The sequence below is a fragment of the Pithys albifrons genome, chromosome 14 (genome assembly GCF_047495875.1).
Source record: "Pithys albifrons albifrons isolate INPA30051 chromosome 14, PitAlb_v1, whole genome shotgun sequence".
Lineage (NCBI taxonomy): Eukaryota > Metazoa > Chordata > Aves > Passeriformes > Thamnophilidae > Pithys > Pithys albifrons.
In genome coordinates, this window is record NC_092471.1 from 14807551 (window position 1) to 14824746 (window position 17196).

Sequence of the window (17196 nt, forward strand, 5' to 3'; positions counted from 1 at the left end):
TATGTCCCACACCACCTCCCCACCCAACAGGGGTGTAAAACATGAGAGAGGCAGTCAGTCTAAAGGGATTGAGCACGTATGGATAATGCCTCGTTCCCAGGCAACAGTACAATTTGTGTTGTTGAGAGGCTGTGCCTGCTTTGGACATAAATGACTGATGAACAGAGCAGAACAGACAGTCCTGGTGCCACACATAGGCAAGAGTAACTTGAATTCAACAGAAACATCATGGAGTTCAAGGAAATCATGCTTCTCTAGAAAATACATATAATTATGAAAATCTCATCTTTTCTTTGGAAGAGCTAAACCAGAAAAAACCAACATTTCTTAATAACAGTCAAAGTTCCCAGAAGGTTTTTTTTCCTCATGAACTGATTACATATCACAGGAAATTTGTAGTCTGGGAAAAAAAATCATCACTGACATCTTGTGTCTATATCAATACTAGATATATCAAATTACTTTTGTACTCCATTATTCCAATTTTGGAATCTTTATCCCACAGGACCCAAGATATCAGAGAAATTTAACAATATCTAGTCATAACTCTCAGCAGATTCAGGTGGTTTTCACTGTCACTCTTAGTGCCCAATGATTACACAGGTATAGCAAAATGCTCCTTGACACATTTCTTGGTGTTTTTGTTTGTTTGGTTTTAATCTAGAATTTAAAGGGTTGAAAAATAAATAAGTACACCACCAAAAAAAAAAAAAAACACCAACAAACAAAACCCAGGGGATTATTTTCCATTAGGACTACTTAATTTCTGAATTTTTATCTTCTGCTGATAAAAGAAGGTACTATGGCTCTCTACATCCCTTGTTAAACTCAATGATTTTAAGAAGTAATAAATTCAGCCTTATTTTTACATGCAGAATTTTACCTCTTAAAAAAAAAGGTTTTTTGTTTCCATGGTACTGGACTTTTAAAAGGTTAAATGCTGCATCTTTTGCAATAAATTGTGTTCCTTCAGTGTTTACAGAAGTTAGATCTGTGGTCAAGGAAATACTCAGACTGATTAAAAGCAAGTTGCTGAAAATTAACTACTCACAGATGTCTCCTGCAAATCTGATTTGACATAGATTTGTATGCCAAAATAGAAAAATTCTGGCAGGACACTTATGAATCATTTCTATTGTCATCCACTTGAAACTTTAGATACAGTTATTATATTTAATACTTATAGAAAAACAGAGACTGAACAAAGTTATGATCCAATGACTGTACATACTGTAAGTACTTAGCTTTTTCCCCTACTTCATTCAGTCTTCAGATTGATATTAAAAAAAAAATCATGAGCACAACAAAAAATCCCCAAAATCTAATCTGAGACAGGTCAAATATTTTTTCCCAATCCTAGTCAAGACTGAAAAGTACTGCCAGTTTTGGTATGTCATTAAAGACAGTGTTCTACTGCGGGAAAATTGAGATTCCAAAATGGAATGTTGCACACTGGGGATCTGACACTGTTTAATGATTGTGGGACTTCTCAGTGAAATTGTATTTAACCCATCTCATTGTACTAAGCTGCATATTATTGTAGAGGTACATCTTCACCTACATTTTTTTTCCCAAGACTGGCATTCCTATACCTCAAACTTCACTATCCATTTTTAGTAACTCCCTCATCAGAAAACTTTTGGGATTTTAAAATTCAAACAACTAGAGCATAGATTTTTTTTTTTTACTATCCCCTAAAATACAGCTGAACAATTGCTATGATTTCTGACAGGTGCCTTTCTATTTTAACTGGGTCCTAGTGTTTTGGAGAAGCATCAGAATTGCAACAAGCTGTAAGAATCATGTTGACAGATGAATATACATTATCAACTCAACTAATTTAACTACTTTTTTACTAGTGGAGCAACAGCCAGTCAGGCAGGGGGCTGACCCATGTTTCTCATGTCAGAAGAGCATCAACAGACTGAGCACCCTAAAGAACATGCAGCCTCCCCTCCATGTAACCCATCCTGGCCCCAGAAGCTCTGTGTCTTGTGCTCAAAGTCTGCTCCAGTCTGACAGTTGTATAACCTCAGATAGATCAGCTGACTGAAATTGTGAGAAAGAGCAACAGGGAGCCTCATCTGAGGTCCCCATGCCACCACCCTGCCCCCAACGTCTCAGGAGCTGCCCTCAGCCCTTGCCTCATCTATGCTGTAGGTGTGGTGTAGATGTAGGCACCTACCTACCTCTTTCTCTGGCTTCCTCTGGCTTCCTGATCTGAATTCAGCTTTACCTTATCAACATTTTGGGTCTGTCATCTGCATCCCTACTGAAGGCCCTGCTCTGCCTGCCTTGATACTGCTCTTGGCTCCCAGCTCACCTCCCTTTACAGAGCCTCTTTTGCTGTTCCCTGACACCCTGAAGGAAATGAAAAGGATTCCTCACTTCCCTTGCCAATAAAAATTCTCATTTTATTATAAAGACTTCATTAAAACCTGAAGGAAAGTCTACTCTTTGTTTCTTACTCAAAACATCCTTCAACATTCTACCAACAACTCCAGAAAGAAGGACAATTATTTGATTAATATTTTCAAACTGATCTTGGAAGTGCAGAAAATTTCACTTCACACATAACAATCTACTGCCACACAATAAAAAGACTTTTTGTGATGGCAAATTATCCTGGACTTCAGCTCGGAGGCTTGAGATTGCCAGTGTGCACAGCTTCCAGAAGGAGGGACCTGTAACCACTGCTGTGCCATGGGCGGGGAGTGGGCTGACAGTGGGCAGCAGCTTTACCCATTCCACCGTGAATACTCCACCTGTTCTCAGACTCTTCTTGACAGATGCACCAGCAAGACCAAGGTAGTAAATTACCAGTTTGCAAATAAAGGAATATGGGTTTTTTTAATTCCAAGGAAAAGAGATTTTTTTGTAAAATTACCTCTAAATGCACTTGAGGTAATATTTGACTCCTGTTAAAAGCAGCTATAGGATTCCACTAGCTTGGATAGAAAGAGAACTCCAACGACAGTAAAATGTATTACAGTTCTTCAGAGCAGATGCTTTAGTAGAAGGAACTTTCAAAACTGTATCATAAGGTCTACCCTCAGTTATATATATCATCTTTCTGACATTATTGCTCTGAGCAGAGCTCCTCAAATGCAAATTGAGAGCATTTTAAAAATGTGATTCTTTGCTAACTAGTAAAGCTTTAAAGCAAATTCGAGTGTTAAAAAATTATTTAAAACCCACTATATTTTGCAGATTTGTTTCACTCAGAACTCAGGATTCAAATCTTTTTTTTTTTTCAATAGTGATGAATGAAACTGGTCAAAATTTGTCTACATCTGTCATAACTGCTGGTGTCTGAGGTAGGTCAGTGTTGTGATACTTGCATTTGCTGAGCACAGCATGGAGCAACTAATGAAGGCACAGATACAATTTGCTTTATGTGCTGAACAGCTCCACTACACATATATGCTGCTTTTAAAATAGGGTATGATCCCCATAGTTTTCAGGGAACTCTGAGGATTCCTGAATTTTGCTGTCACAGTGCATACATCCATCTGTTCTCACTGTCCTTGAGCTCTGGTTCTTTCACAGGAGTTCTCGGAAAGGCCATAGTTCACTTTATATCACAATTGTCTTACACACCAGAACTAGGAGGTGGTCAGATTATGTAAAAATCATTTGGTTCACACAGACGACAGGAGTGGATTAATGAAAGATCCGAGCTGGACGCTCCTCAGATTTCCACAGGTAGATGATAGGGAGTTATCAAAGGATCTGTGTTATTCCAAGCAGAGCCACTGTAATTAGGAACTTTTCCCAGTCTCAAGCAGTTAATAGATTGTCTTTTCATCCCAATGTTGATTTGGGATTACATGCAATTGTGATGAAAGCTAAACTTCATTAATCTGCCTCAGTATGAAGCTGATTTGTCCTGCTGTGTAGATAAAAATCTAAGAGCAATGAATATAATCACAACGTTGTTGAGAAGTGTACAATAGAGTAGTTTGGGGTTGTTTGAACTGTCCAAAAATGTTGGACAGTGTTATTCTAATCAATCAAATTGCAGAAGACAATTTATGAAGTGCACAGCCTATTTTGGTAGGAATATTTGAAAAGCAAATTCTTTGACATCAGTCACTGCAAATCCATCTAGCATTAAGAACTTTAAAAAAGTTAGAACTGTGACTAATTTAATAACTGCATGACATTTTTCAGCAGATATGTTACCTAGATGAAAATATCCAAACATGTAATCAAAGGCAAGTTATAAAATGTGTTCCCATGTGCCTTTTGAGCATAAGACAATTAGAATAAATGACAGGAAAATGTTTGCCTCATTTATCACTGAAAACATTGTGTTGCTACAAGAAAATTGAAACCACTTAGAAGATTATGTCAGGCAAAGTCCTGTAAAACTTGGTGCAATTTTAGAAAAAATTAATTGAAAAGTCATACATGAGAATACTTTTTCAAGGTAAAGCAATCTCTTGAGACCTTATTAGGGCTGAAAAATCCAGATATTTGCATGAAGTCAGTAAGCAGATCCTGTTATATTTTATCACAATCACACCAGTAAGAGTTACTGCTGAAATTTTATACAACAAAATCAAGAGATATGGATCTTTAAGGGTCTAAAGGGTAAGTGGAAATATAATTAATTTGGAAGACTGTCACAGCTTTTTGTTCTTTTGCTTGATGAAAAGTGTCCTACATCAAAAGTGTTTCTAGTATTTCTCTCTCAGCTATGTTCCTCAATAATAATTAGTTTTTCACCATACTTTAAAAACTAAAAGTATTTCAGTTCACTTGGAAATTTCTTATCTTTCCAGCTGGAATCTTTCTTTGTTTTAACATTTGCAGCTCATCACAAATGAAATTATACTAAAACTTGAATATGTAATAAAGCATGTATTAAAACTGGTAATAACGCACCGATTCAACAGCAGAAGTGTGTCTGGCAGCAGGCCTTTGATGGACACATTCTATTTGTGTAGCAATTTTAGATTTTTCACTTCTCCTCCCTCCCTCCCCCCCCCCCCTCGATAGTCACCAGTGATTGGGCAACTGGAAGTTTAAGGCTGTTCAGGTTTTCAAAGAAAGCTGTGGAAGCACATTATGTTTCCTTTTCCAAATAGGAGTGGATGGGGCTCCGTGAATACAAAAGAATATTCATGATACAATTCACATTCTCCCAAGCCAGGTCTGCTTCTTTCTTCTAAAGCATTCAGAGCTCTGTCTGGCTTGAGAAATGGCAGCCAACATACTTGATTTTCAAAGAATTTTCATTTTTGCTCTATATCAGGCCCTGACACCTTTTTGGCTACATTGGATCTAATGCAAGACTTACCGTATCTAAGGTCAAGGACAGTCTCTTTAAACAGAATTAGGTTCTGAAATCCCTCAACATTTCTTTTTCCCCACAGAAAAGCAGTTATGCACTGAATAGCACAGAAAAAAACCCTCCTGAAAGCAATCATACCACTTTTATCAGCTGTCTGTGTATGTCCCAGCACAAGCAGCTGTTATGGTTTCTTTTGTAAGTGTAACTGCATCTCTGGTTGCTTAAATATTTTTGGAAATCTGCCCTTCATTACTAAGCCAATCTATTCCCTTTTTGTTCTCTAAGTTCTCTCTTCTCAGCTTTTCTATCTCTTGCATCAAATTAAAGTTTCTCAGAACAAAACAACAAAAAAACCCACAAACCATAGTGCCTCCCAAAGGACTCTTTTTGGGTACCAATAACAAAAGAAGAACAGAGTAACAAGTCAATTTCTTCCAGCTCACAGGTAAGTTTATTAGAATTAACAGCTGGACCCTAGCACTATGCATCTCTTTCTCTTGTTTTACAGCTCCCTCTGCATATTTGAAGCATCATCTTTCCTGATTTGCTGCTCAGGGTGAAAGAAACCATATGCACAATTTACAAGCTAAAATAAGAGTTTTCCCTTTTTTCCCCATAAAGCCTCAGGCTAAGATTGGTGGTATTTTAGTGCTTCCTGTTGCCTCCTTGTGTGAGCAGCTCTGTGGGCATGTACAAAATAGAAATAGCAAAGATGTCCAGTTTTCACACAGAATTTGTGTAAGGAGAACTTTTCAATATACTTGTTGTAGTCAACAAGCATTTCTGGACCATAAAAATGACTTCACAGTTGGATCCAACAGGCAAGAGAGATCAATTGTGTTGATGGAAAGATTATTAAAAAAATGCATAATGCCGCATGTCTCACACATTATACTTGTAACATCAAAATATGCCTATTTTCTCAGATACATACTGCTTCCAGAAATTGGCTTCATACTTGCACAGTTTGAGGTTCTCTATATCTTTTTATCAACCAGGTCCAATAACCTAACTTACAGATATATTTGAAAGGAAAAGAAACAACAGTTACAAGTCACACAATGGGAAAATTTGGAAGAAATTAGGAAAAAAATATTTTTTACCATGGCAGTGGTAAGAGCCAAGAGGAGCTTCCTTGAAGGTATTTAGAACTGCAAGCTACTCTGCCTTTGAAAGTGATGTGTTTTGAACATAGAGGGGACAACAGACCTCCAGAATTACACTATTCTGTGATTCTCTGACATGATGTCACCATGTATACAAATCATCGATGTCCAACTAACAACCTATGAAGGTATCAGCTGTTAAGTGATCACTCACAATGTGGCAATTCAGTGCATCCCTTCTTCATAAACTGATCAGCTGGAATTGAGACAGTATTGGAAAATGACCACCTGCTCATCCGGTGATACCAAGCAGTGTAAACTGTAACTCTTCAGAAACCATTCTAGAACTATTGCCCATTTTCTTGCCCTGAGTACCACAGTAAACCCTCTGGGTCATACTGCTGTGGTCAGATTCCTTCTGTTCAGAGCAGATCACAGCCCCAGCCGTTGAGACAGAGGATTCTGTCTTGGGCAGATTATGCCCCCCTTGCCCCTCTTTGTGTGGTTTCTGATGCTTGCTGTAACACTTAACAATTTTCTTTGCTACAGCAATAACTTCAGGCAATGCAAACCCTTTCGAGTTGTTTTAATTTCTTGAATTATGATTAGAAAAATTCCAAATGGATAGTGCAAGAGTAATATGTTTACACCATAGTGGTTTGCATATCAGATAAATGGCTTTAACACATTCCAGATTTTTGAGTATTTTCAGGTACTTTGTTCCAGACCACAATCATATTATGCTCTCCAAGGATTTTCTGCCTTGAATTTTGTTAAGTGGCTGGTGAATCACCAACTTATACTCTTTTTTTTATATATTCCAATTGTTCCTTGTACATTATGTGGAACATAAGAGTTCACAAATATATCCAATTTTCTTTTCTGTATGAAGTCTTTTAGATCACTTTCTCAGAGTTAGTGGGTTTAGTTTTCTTGGTTTCATTGTCCAAGAAATATAAAACATTAAGAAATAAAAGTACTTTTTCTTATTATCATCATTATGTGCTGTTCAAAAATTATTCTGAAAAAAGCTCATAGATATGTTCTGTTAGTCTCTTACATAATGCAATAGCTAATTCGAAAAACCTTGTGCAAAAATCTTAAAAATAATCTTTTTTGTGTCCTCAGAACTGTGACATATTTCAGAAGGAGGCTCTGATGTTCATCTATGCATGTGGCTGCTGTTGGGTCAATTGTACTGTCTGGAAGTCAGTAGAACAAGATCTTCAGTGTGAAGAGATACAAACAGCACATTTTAGGGGTGTTGAAATCATTGTTCACCTCTACCATGGGTTATCCTCTTACCTGAAGTAGTGGTAACAAAAAGCCAAGACTGAACTGCCAGAACTGCTTTTCTAAGAAGTGCTCACCCATGCTCAAGATTTTTCTAAGCAAAACCAAAACCTACACAGGCATGGGAACTCCTGCCAGAGTACACTGCACTGAGTGTCTATTGAAATGAGACATCAGGGAGTTTTCATTAGCAAAAATTTTCTTATCTCAAAGATTCACCTTCAGAATAGAGAGGGCTATATTTAGTTCTAATTCTCAGTCAGTGGCTGTCACTCTTATTGTACTGAGAAGTCTGTTCTTCCCTTCTTTTGTCTTGCTCCTTGTCTAACACTGACAGGTTGTGTGGGAAGCAGCAGCTAGAAAAAGAGGGAGGAAAAAACCCAAACCAACAAAACAAAAATCCAAACTCACAAAACCCCCACAAGGTAGACAGCATTTTGGCCTAGACTGACAAAACCTTGGGGGCTATGGAACAGGTCTGCCTTGGTGAAATTGCTTCAGAGAGATCTAAGCCAAAGAAGCAGCTAAGGACAGTGTGATACCAAGATTTAATTCAAGCAGAGTCCTTTCAGCTGCTTCATTGAAAGGGAAATACTTCTGCTTCGAAGAGCAGCCTAATAAGACCTCCAGTAATGTATTGTCTCAGGTACTGTGGCTTGCAGTAGTCAGGACTCATCTTTGCCCCAAACTCATATGTGATAGGCAGAACAGAATTTGGTTTCTACTATCAAACCAGAACCTCAGGGAATGAAAAAGGTTCTTTCCAAGTGTATTACTACCAGCTTCAGAGGAACAATGAAACGAAGGATAGAGCTGACTTATCAGTTATGATGGGGAAAGTGCCATTCTCATCTACAGCACCTGAATCACAACCCAGCACATATTTTCCATCTCCTGAAGAAGCAGGAGATGACTGTCATGACAAAGCACTGTTTCATTTCCTTCCATGTCCTGAGATGAAAGAGATCAGTCAGGGTAACAGACCATAACCAGAAAGCAAGGAGGTTTAAATACAGAAAACAGATTGACAGGTTAATAAATAACTCTACAGCCTAAGCCTCCCTCAACCAGAGGGATACAAAAACCTTTCTTGTTTTGATTGTCCTTGTCCTAAATTTTTTAGAATCTATCTGTGCAACAGCAAATTATATTGACATTAACACAATCACAGCAACAAATCTTTACTTGGGAAGCAAAGACAAGATCTTACGCTTCCTGCAAGCTTCTTACTAGTCACTAGCACTGTAATTGTTGCAATTTTGAATTCCCACAAGTACAGTGATAAATATGGGGACATTGCATTTATATCTACTCTCTATAGAGCAGATGAACAGTGTCTGATCTCTCACTGCTTATGTGACTGGTACTCTCTTCCATCTGTCTCTTGACTGTTCCTTCAGTACTGTAAGATCTAGTGTGACTGTGTCAAGTTCCTTATTGATTGCATAAACACCATTCAGATTGCAAAATGAAGGAATTGCAATCCATAATCTGCTGCTGAATGACTCCTGCTGTGGATGACAGTGTGCTTTAGCTGAATTCTCTGCTCCATCCAGTAGCAATGATTTATATTCAACTTGTGTGTCTGTAAATAACACATTATGAGGACCATTGGAAAGGCAACCCCAAAACATCACAAAACAAAAGCAAGTCTAAAATGAAAAGTCTTAAAATTCTACCTCAGGAAAAAAGGTCCATTTTGGGAAAAGGGCAGTAATACTTATAAGTTCAGGAAGATAACAAGCAAACACATGAAAACACACTTTAAAAAGTTATGGTAAAAAACATATCAAAATGCAGCATTTACCAACAACTACCACACTGTGGCATCCTATGATAACACAGTATTTGACTGTGTATTCAAAAGCAATGAACATTCAGAACAGAAACACTTCCGATAGTCTACTTCAAGTAGATAAATATTGACCTTTTAACAGCAACAAACCTCAACTGGTAGATTTTTTTCCTCTTTCAGAAGGCAATTAAATTATTGTCTGTTACTCCAGGAAGGGTATTTAATCCAGAACCTTTTTGGTTATCCATGAAACATTTCAATGTTCTCAAAAGAAATAAAAGTTTAGGGTATTGACAATTAAAAAGTTGCTAGAAAAAAATGGAAAATGACTGTCCATGAAAAGTTCATTTGGCTTTACTGAGTTATTCCAATCTGTTAGTGGTGTAATAGTATTCATGCTATTGTCTACAGCTTTACTCTAAAATAATAAATACTTTGTTTTATATTTGTAAAATAAGAACTTATTTTATAGTCAAAGCAGAAATATTGCTGTGACTTCTGTACACAGAAGTCACCAACATCAGCATAGATACTTTATGGTGGATGTGGAATGGTGCTACAATAAATAGAAAATATTCTGAAATTGTTCATCACAGTTGCATTAACAGATAGAGATTTCATCATGATTAATGCCAGTATAATGCATACTCAAGGAATGAAAAATAATTTGTCTCACATAATTGGTTACCACCTTGTTAGTTCAGGAGACTCAGTTTTGTTGTGACCTTCCAACAAATGCAAGTCAGTCACAGGTTCATTAGCCATGTTCTGTGTATGACCTAGAAAAATACAATGGAAATTCAAATTTTTAAGTCTTTTGTGCTGCTTTGAGGAGTTGGACTGTGCAGAATCTCCTTACACTTCAATACAGCAGGTCTGAAAAAGCCAACCCAAGTCTTTTGTTACAGGTAGAGGTTTGAAGGCTGGATAATTTGTTCAAGTGGGGCGTATTGTTATCTCAAGTACTGTAGATGGTTATCACAGACCTATGAATTTGTTATCTCTTCTGGAAGAAAATTACTTTTTTTTTAATGGCTCATCTCAGCTGTCATACCTAATGCAATGTGGATTAAGACAAGGAGGGCTGACTAGAGGAGGAGAAACACAGCTAGATATGCCACCAAGAGCTTGGAACTGTGACATGGCACACTGTACATACACTGTGAAGTAACAGTATGGCAAATTGGTTAGCCTGAAAAACAGAAGCAGCTTTCCCTGAGGTCTGCTTGACATCACATCATGAATAGCTACTAAACTGCTTTTAGCTTTATTCAGTGCACTCAGCAGGTATACAACAGAAAAGATAAAAGATTGTATGCCAAATTAGACACAATGGTCCTTCTCTCAATGTGCAAATGACTCTCTGAAACTTGCTATCTGATGAAGGACAAGGTCACAGGAAAACACCCCACCAGCTTTGAACATAGATTTGGGTTCAAAGCAGTACAGCTGTAAAGATGAGGTTCTCTGCCCAGACTAATAAAGTACACACTATCACTTCACTGCCCTACATACAGTTGTGCTGATTTATACCTCAGTCTCAGTGAAGACAACTTCCTCAGGGATCCTGATTTCACCACATTGCTTTGATAAACCAGAGGCAAAAAACATACCCCAAGCTCTCCCCACCTTGGCCTCGAAAACAATGAAGTTTGAGAAAGAGCTTTTTCAGTGTCACAATAAAATGTCCAAAAACCCCACTGAGCACCAGGAAAAGTTAAGTCAAGTACATGCCTAAGCCATAAACTACTACGTGCATTTGGACTTCATTGTGCCACAAAGTTGGGGCACTGTGGGAGCTGATCTCACTGATCATCAAGGCAATTTCTTCAGTGTTTTGATGTACTTGGGTTGCTAAATTTCAAGCCACAACCCTGTCTGTTCTCCAGACAGACAGCAATGTTATCTTGAGGGAGGAGACAGTACATAGGCACCTTTAGCCCATGTAGAGAGTAGGTGTCTCCTGCCAAGTTTTCCTCCTGTTGTTTTACTCAATATACTCAAGAAAGGCTGGACTTTTCAAAGACATTCAAAGAACTATAAAGCCTGGGGAAAATTTTAAGATATTCCCAAAGTCAGGTGTCTTCCCAAACTCAGATAAGTTTATCTAAGAGGTCTTTGAGTTTCAACCTTTTACCTTCTCTTAATTCCTTTACTTTCTTAAGTTTCAAAAGTTTGTTGTATTCATTTGACAGTTGTACATCCTTTAAATCCTTCCCAGGGTCTTTAAGTGCAAAGAAGGAAAAAAAATAGTCACCCCAAGTCTTTGGCTGAGAAACACACACCACTTTCTCAAAGATATAAAAATAAACCAAATAAAGATTTGATAGAACTATCTTTCAGTCATCAGCTCAATATGGCTGCATTTTCCTACTCACGGTCAGTGAAAACTGTCTTCAAATGACCTCACTGATTTAAAGAAATAACTCTGAAGTACAATCAAGAATAAATAAATTCAAGCAGCAGAGAATGTTTCTCTGAATTCAGACATTTTACCCCAATCACTCTAAATTTCTTCTTTCTAACTTTATTGGTGTTTACGGAGTGAGTTTGTCTGTTTTTTAAAGCAATCAACGTGATTTATAAGTCTGAATTCTAGTGCATATATAAAAATGTTATGTACAGTCAGAGAAGCAGAAACTTCACTTCTCTGCACTGCCCCTTTATCCATTAACATTAAAAAAGCCCCCACAACAGCCTAACCACAGATAATACAGCTACAGTCACCCTTCCTAGGTTTAGAAAGTCAGGAAAAAAACCAAAACTACACAACACAAATGCCCAGGTACAAGATATGATTTCTCTATCAGAAAGAGATCTCAAAACAATCAAAAATACATTAGGATGGGTGTCATGTTCAGTAAATTGAAGGCAAGACAATTCCTGTAAATCATCATGATGTGGTAGATTAAATTTAAAGCTACCCAGGATATGGACAACTGTCTGCTCCAGCTGGGTTATTTAGATTGACAGCAATTAAGACTGTATATTTGTTTTTTCCTCTTGCTCCTAGAACATGTCATATCTTTCTGATAAGCTGCTTTTTCCGATTGAGAAGAGAGTAATAATCATAATGATCATATCAGGAAGAAACATTTTACCTTGGTAGAAACTGCACTTTTAGGAGAATATTTCTTAGGTAGCTCAAAAACTTTTCTATTTCATCAACTTCCTCTCAGAGTAAGCAAATAAAGCTTAGCAAACTAGTAAAAATTTAAAGCCAAGATGCTACTTTAAGAGATATTGTGGAGAAGGGAGCACAGGCACCATAGAACAAAGTAATCTTCCAATGTTTATTTTCAGGGAAATTTAAGCATCCATAAAGGACCTAAGACTACCTTGTGGGTGAGGTGAAACAAAGACGTTCTAAAGGAGTCAAAGTAATAGATCTCCTCCTTGGGTTAAAGGAGGGCTATTCCACTGGCAGCATGTGAGGAATCTAGATGTACCAGAGGACATTTGTTTCATTTAAGGGAGCTGAGGTTTAGTACAGCACAGAGCCACAGCCTAAATTCTCATATTGTTGTGGTTTAATCTCATTCACCAAATCAGCACTTATTTTTGTCAGGATCTCACCAGTGTTAGACAAAATAAAGTGATGATATTTGATAAAATTTTCCTAGTACAGTCAATCTGACAAAGCAGCTCTGCTAGGCACAGCCTGTCTATTAGGGGAAAATGAAGAAAGGAGAGGCCAATGACTTTTGTTCTGCCTCCTTATATAGTTCAAAAACAGGCACAATTTTACCTGAATGAGACAGTTAAGTAGCTTTTCCTCTGTAAATTCTAGGCAATACAAAATAGTCAAGGACAGAAACAGAGCATAGGAAATGCCCTAAACAATCAGCAAATATTTTCTGAGAAGGACTTATGTCCACTCAAAACAATATAAGTCTGATGGGCTATTTTCTTTAGTCAGTGTTATCTAATAAGGACTTTTGGTAGCTATAATTCCATCAGTGTTGTTGTAGTGATAAAATATATTGCCTTATTAGTTTAAATTTATTGCCTAATTTTATAGAAAACTACTTATAATACTAATGGAGAATGATCAGTTATTTTTATTTAAAATCAGAAAAAAAAATGCTAGACTGCAACCTGTAAGACACATGGACAGGATATGACTATCAGATGAGAACAAGAAGGAAACAGGACAGCAGACAAATTCAAGAGAGGGGAGCAAAGTCTCAGGTGGTGTAAAGGACTGTTAAAAATTAAAGTGACATAAGCCAAGACTGAAGATCCAGTTCACAGGCAAATAGTAAAAATTACCTCTGCAAAATACTCCACTTTGTTCAGAGGAATAGAAGTGTTTTGGGTTGGGTTAAAGCTGTGTCAAACCTTCCTTGCTAAACATAACATTATCTTACCTACAGAGATGAATTCCTAACTCAGTTCCATGCTTTCAGGAAAAGATATTTGGGCCAGAGAATTTTGTGCATCCTAAAAGCCATAACTAACCTGTAAATCTCTAGTTTGAGCCACACCTTGCAGACAGCCAGGAAGGAACCTGCACACAACCCAAGTCTTTGGACAAGGCTCCAACAGGTTTCAGTCACCTCACTAACACAAAAAGATGGAACTCTCTATAGTTTCTGTGGTAATTATAAAACCCAAATCTAAAGCAGTAGAAGCAGTGCCCACAGATGACCACTCTCTAGTTAGCTCTTACAGTCCACATCACATAAAAGACCTTCCAATTCTACCTTCAGCACAGGAAGGTCTAGAGCCCTGTCTCATTCCCAGTTGAAGATCAAGTTTCCACCAACTCCACTCCATCTAGGAAAGATTCTTTTTTTTTTTAAATATTCTTAGCCTTTACCTCTGACATTGTTCCTATTTTCAGCTGTTCTTTGGTTCCTTCCTGCATTAACACTTTTCTTGACATACACAACTTAGAAAATTATAAAGGAGTATAGCAATAGTAACATATAGTTTCATAGCAAATGTTATTTCAAAGTTATTACTGGCAGAGAACACAAGCTTTTTACTTAGTCCATGTATCTTATGATTTAATAGAGCAAAACAATATTACCAAGATTTGGGCTAGTATTATTTAATTACTTTAAAATGAAAACATGAATGGAAAGTCAAAAGGACAATTAGGAGACATTTCTCCATGAATGTCATTGATTTTCCCACTGAAAACAGGAAGTCTTTTTTCAAGAATCCTAATAAGGAATGATACTAAAGTCTTCATCTGAAAACATTGACAGATGCAAAGTTAACCAGCCAGCACAGGATTTTCTTTTATCCTGGCTGCTCCTCTTGGATCTGCCTAAACTAATCACTAAAACTGACAAGATAAAATAAAATGGGGCTTAAGATAGTTCACCAGCAAATAATGGGCAAATATTTTCAAATCCAGCCCTTCAAAATACAGGATACAATTTTGGAAAATATATTTGTTATATTACCAAAAAAAAAAGAAAAAACACCAAAAAACCTTGAATAAAACCCTGGGTTCACCTTGTGGCTAAGACTCAATTCCTTACAACATAAAACACGACAAAACTTTATGGTCAAGGTATAGCCCTCAAGATATTGTTTAGTAATCATACATCCTTAACTGCATTAGTGTTAGTTTATTCATCCATGGATGCCTGTTGCTATTTAATTTTAAAAGGTTTCTAATCTTGTAATGAAACTGTATTTCTGACCAGCCACAAAGCAGAATCTGATTTGAGCATTATAATGTAATTAATCATGGATTTTAGTGTCTCATTTGAACTAATTTATTCAGATTTGAGAAATACACTGCATGTCTATGATTGAATTACATAAAAAGCAAATAAACTATATAATTGAAAATTAACCACATGGATTATTTGTCATAAAATGGAATTACATGAAGGTCAGAGATTGGTCCCAAGTAGCTCGAAGCTGGTCTCCTGCTTGGTCACTTCCAGCTATAAAATTAGAGACTGAAACTCTGCTGCTTGATTTTTAGCCACTTTAACCCTGCTTGGAAAGTAATTGGAAAAGGTGGGTCCATCTCACTCAAGACTCAGAATGAGCTTCACATTTGGTGGGCAAATAACATTACAATGCAACCTGTAATTTTATGAGCCCTTATAGACTGCTAAAGGAATAAATGGAAAAAAAAAAAGAAAGAAAAAGAGAAATTGTATAGCCTTTGTAAATGTATAGTACAACATATAATTGTTTGAGTTCCATCTGCAGGTTTTGCCTCTTCAGATGTCATCCCAGCTGTGAAGAATACCTAGAGTAGTAATGTTTTGGTGTGTTGTTTCTCAAAGCACTCTCTGCCACGTTATCTAATCCCTGCCTGCCATAGCACATGGTAGTGGGGAATTACCATGTAGTAGGAAATTTTCAAGTCATGAGTTCTGTCCTCTGTCTGTCCTCATGCCTTCACTGGAGCCACCCTGCTACAAAACCTTGCCACGTAAAGACATTACAAGGACAAACCAAGTGCCTTTTGACATATTTTCTCTCCCTTGTTCAGCTGAGGAAGGGTAGTAACAGAATGGTTTGGTGGGCACCTGGTGTCCAGTCACGGTCAATCCACCACAATCCTTTTTCTTCCTCCTCCCTTAATGGATACAACTCCTTTCTTACTTCCCTGCTTTCTGTGTCCTTCCAGGTTGTCGATCAGCACAACCTTTCCTGACACATATATTGACCTTTAAAATTCACAGATAAAATAACATTTTTCCAATTCAAAATAATTTCACTGTAAAGCCTTGCTCTATTAAAGAGGAAGGAGCTGGGCTCTCCACATCAATTTTGCATAATGTGTTCTGCCAAATTAGTCAGAGAACATCATGACATTATACAGAAAAAGCCGATTTGGTTTCTATGAAACCATTTTTCAGGCATACTATGATGAACAATAGATCAAAATGTGGTGCCACACGAGCAAGTGTGGCAGAAGTTCTATCCCTTCATTTTTATGTAATTCCACAGTGCATAAAGGTGAGATAATTTGACCCTTAAGAGAATAGTGCATTCATGCAAAAATATGCACTAAAATCATCTTCTCAGATTATCACCGAAAACTAGGACTAGGTCGATTTTATGTATTGCTAGTTTGACTTTAAATTCTTTTCCACCAGTGTGTCAGTCAGCAAAAATACCAGGACTTATTTGATGTATTAGACTCTCACAGGGAGTTCTCCCACACTACCTGTTCTTGGACCACTCTATCTGCTCTCCCCTTTAATTCATCTTCTGCCTATGACCTTATAAATTTGTATCTCCTCCAAGTATACAGAACACCTAATTGTCTTAGTTTACACCTGTTGTATCTGCAGCTTGCTAAATGGTGAGAAATTATTAAGGTGTGCACACTGCAGCTGCTTTGAATGTCTGTGCAACAAAGCTAATTCTGTGACAGACATATTTAAACAACTCTCTCATTGGTTTGTGCCTGTGTTCATTTTCAAGCATTATTAAAAATTTGATTGCATGCCATATGAAACCCTTGGGACAACTACTGTCCAACATGTGACACTTCATCACTCATCTAAGGAAAGGCTTCCAAAGCAACTCAATGCAGTTGCCACTGCACCCTATGCAATTGTGCTGCTCAGCTGGTATGGACAATTATAAATTTCCTTGTAGATTGAATTCTCTCCCTGGAGCTCAATGAAATTTATGGATGAAAGACAGAACTAGCATAGAGAAGTGAAAGTCTGAACAGTTTATACCTTTCAAAAAGTGTGTATTCAATGAAAGGC

The 17196-nt window shown here is 37.3% G+C and overlaps 1 long non-coding RNA gene across 2 annotated transcripts in view; it reads left to right on the forward strand.

The window, feature by feature from the left end:
• The window catches only part of LOC139678461 (uncharacterized), a 45472-nt gene that overhangs the window by 14938 nt on the left and 13338 nt on the right, over positions 1-17196 (forward strand). For both annotated transcript variants that reach the window (XR_011699027.1, XR_011699026.1), the window contains exon 2: positions 15677-15735. This is a non-coding gene — a long non-coding RNA (uncharacterized lncRNA). The remainder of the gene's footprint in view (positions 1-15676; positions 15736-17196) is intronic.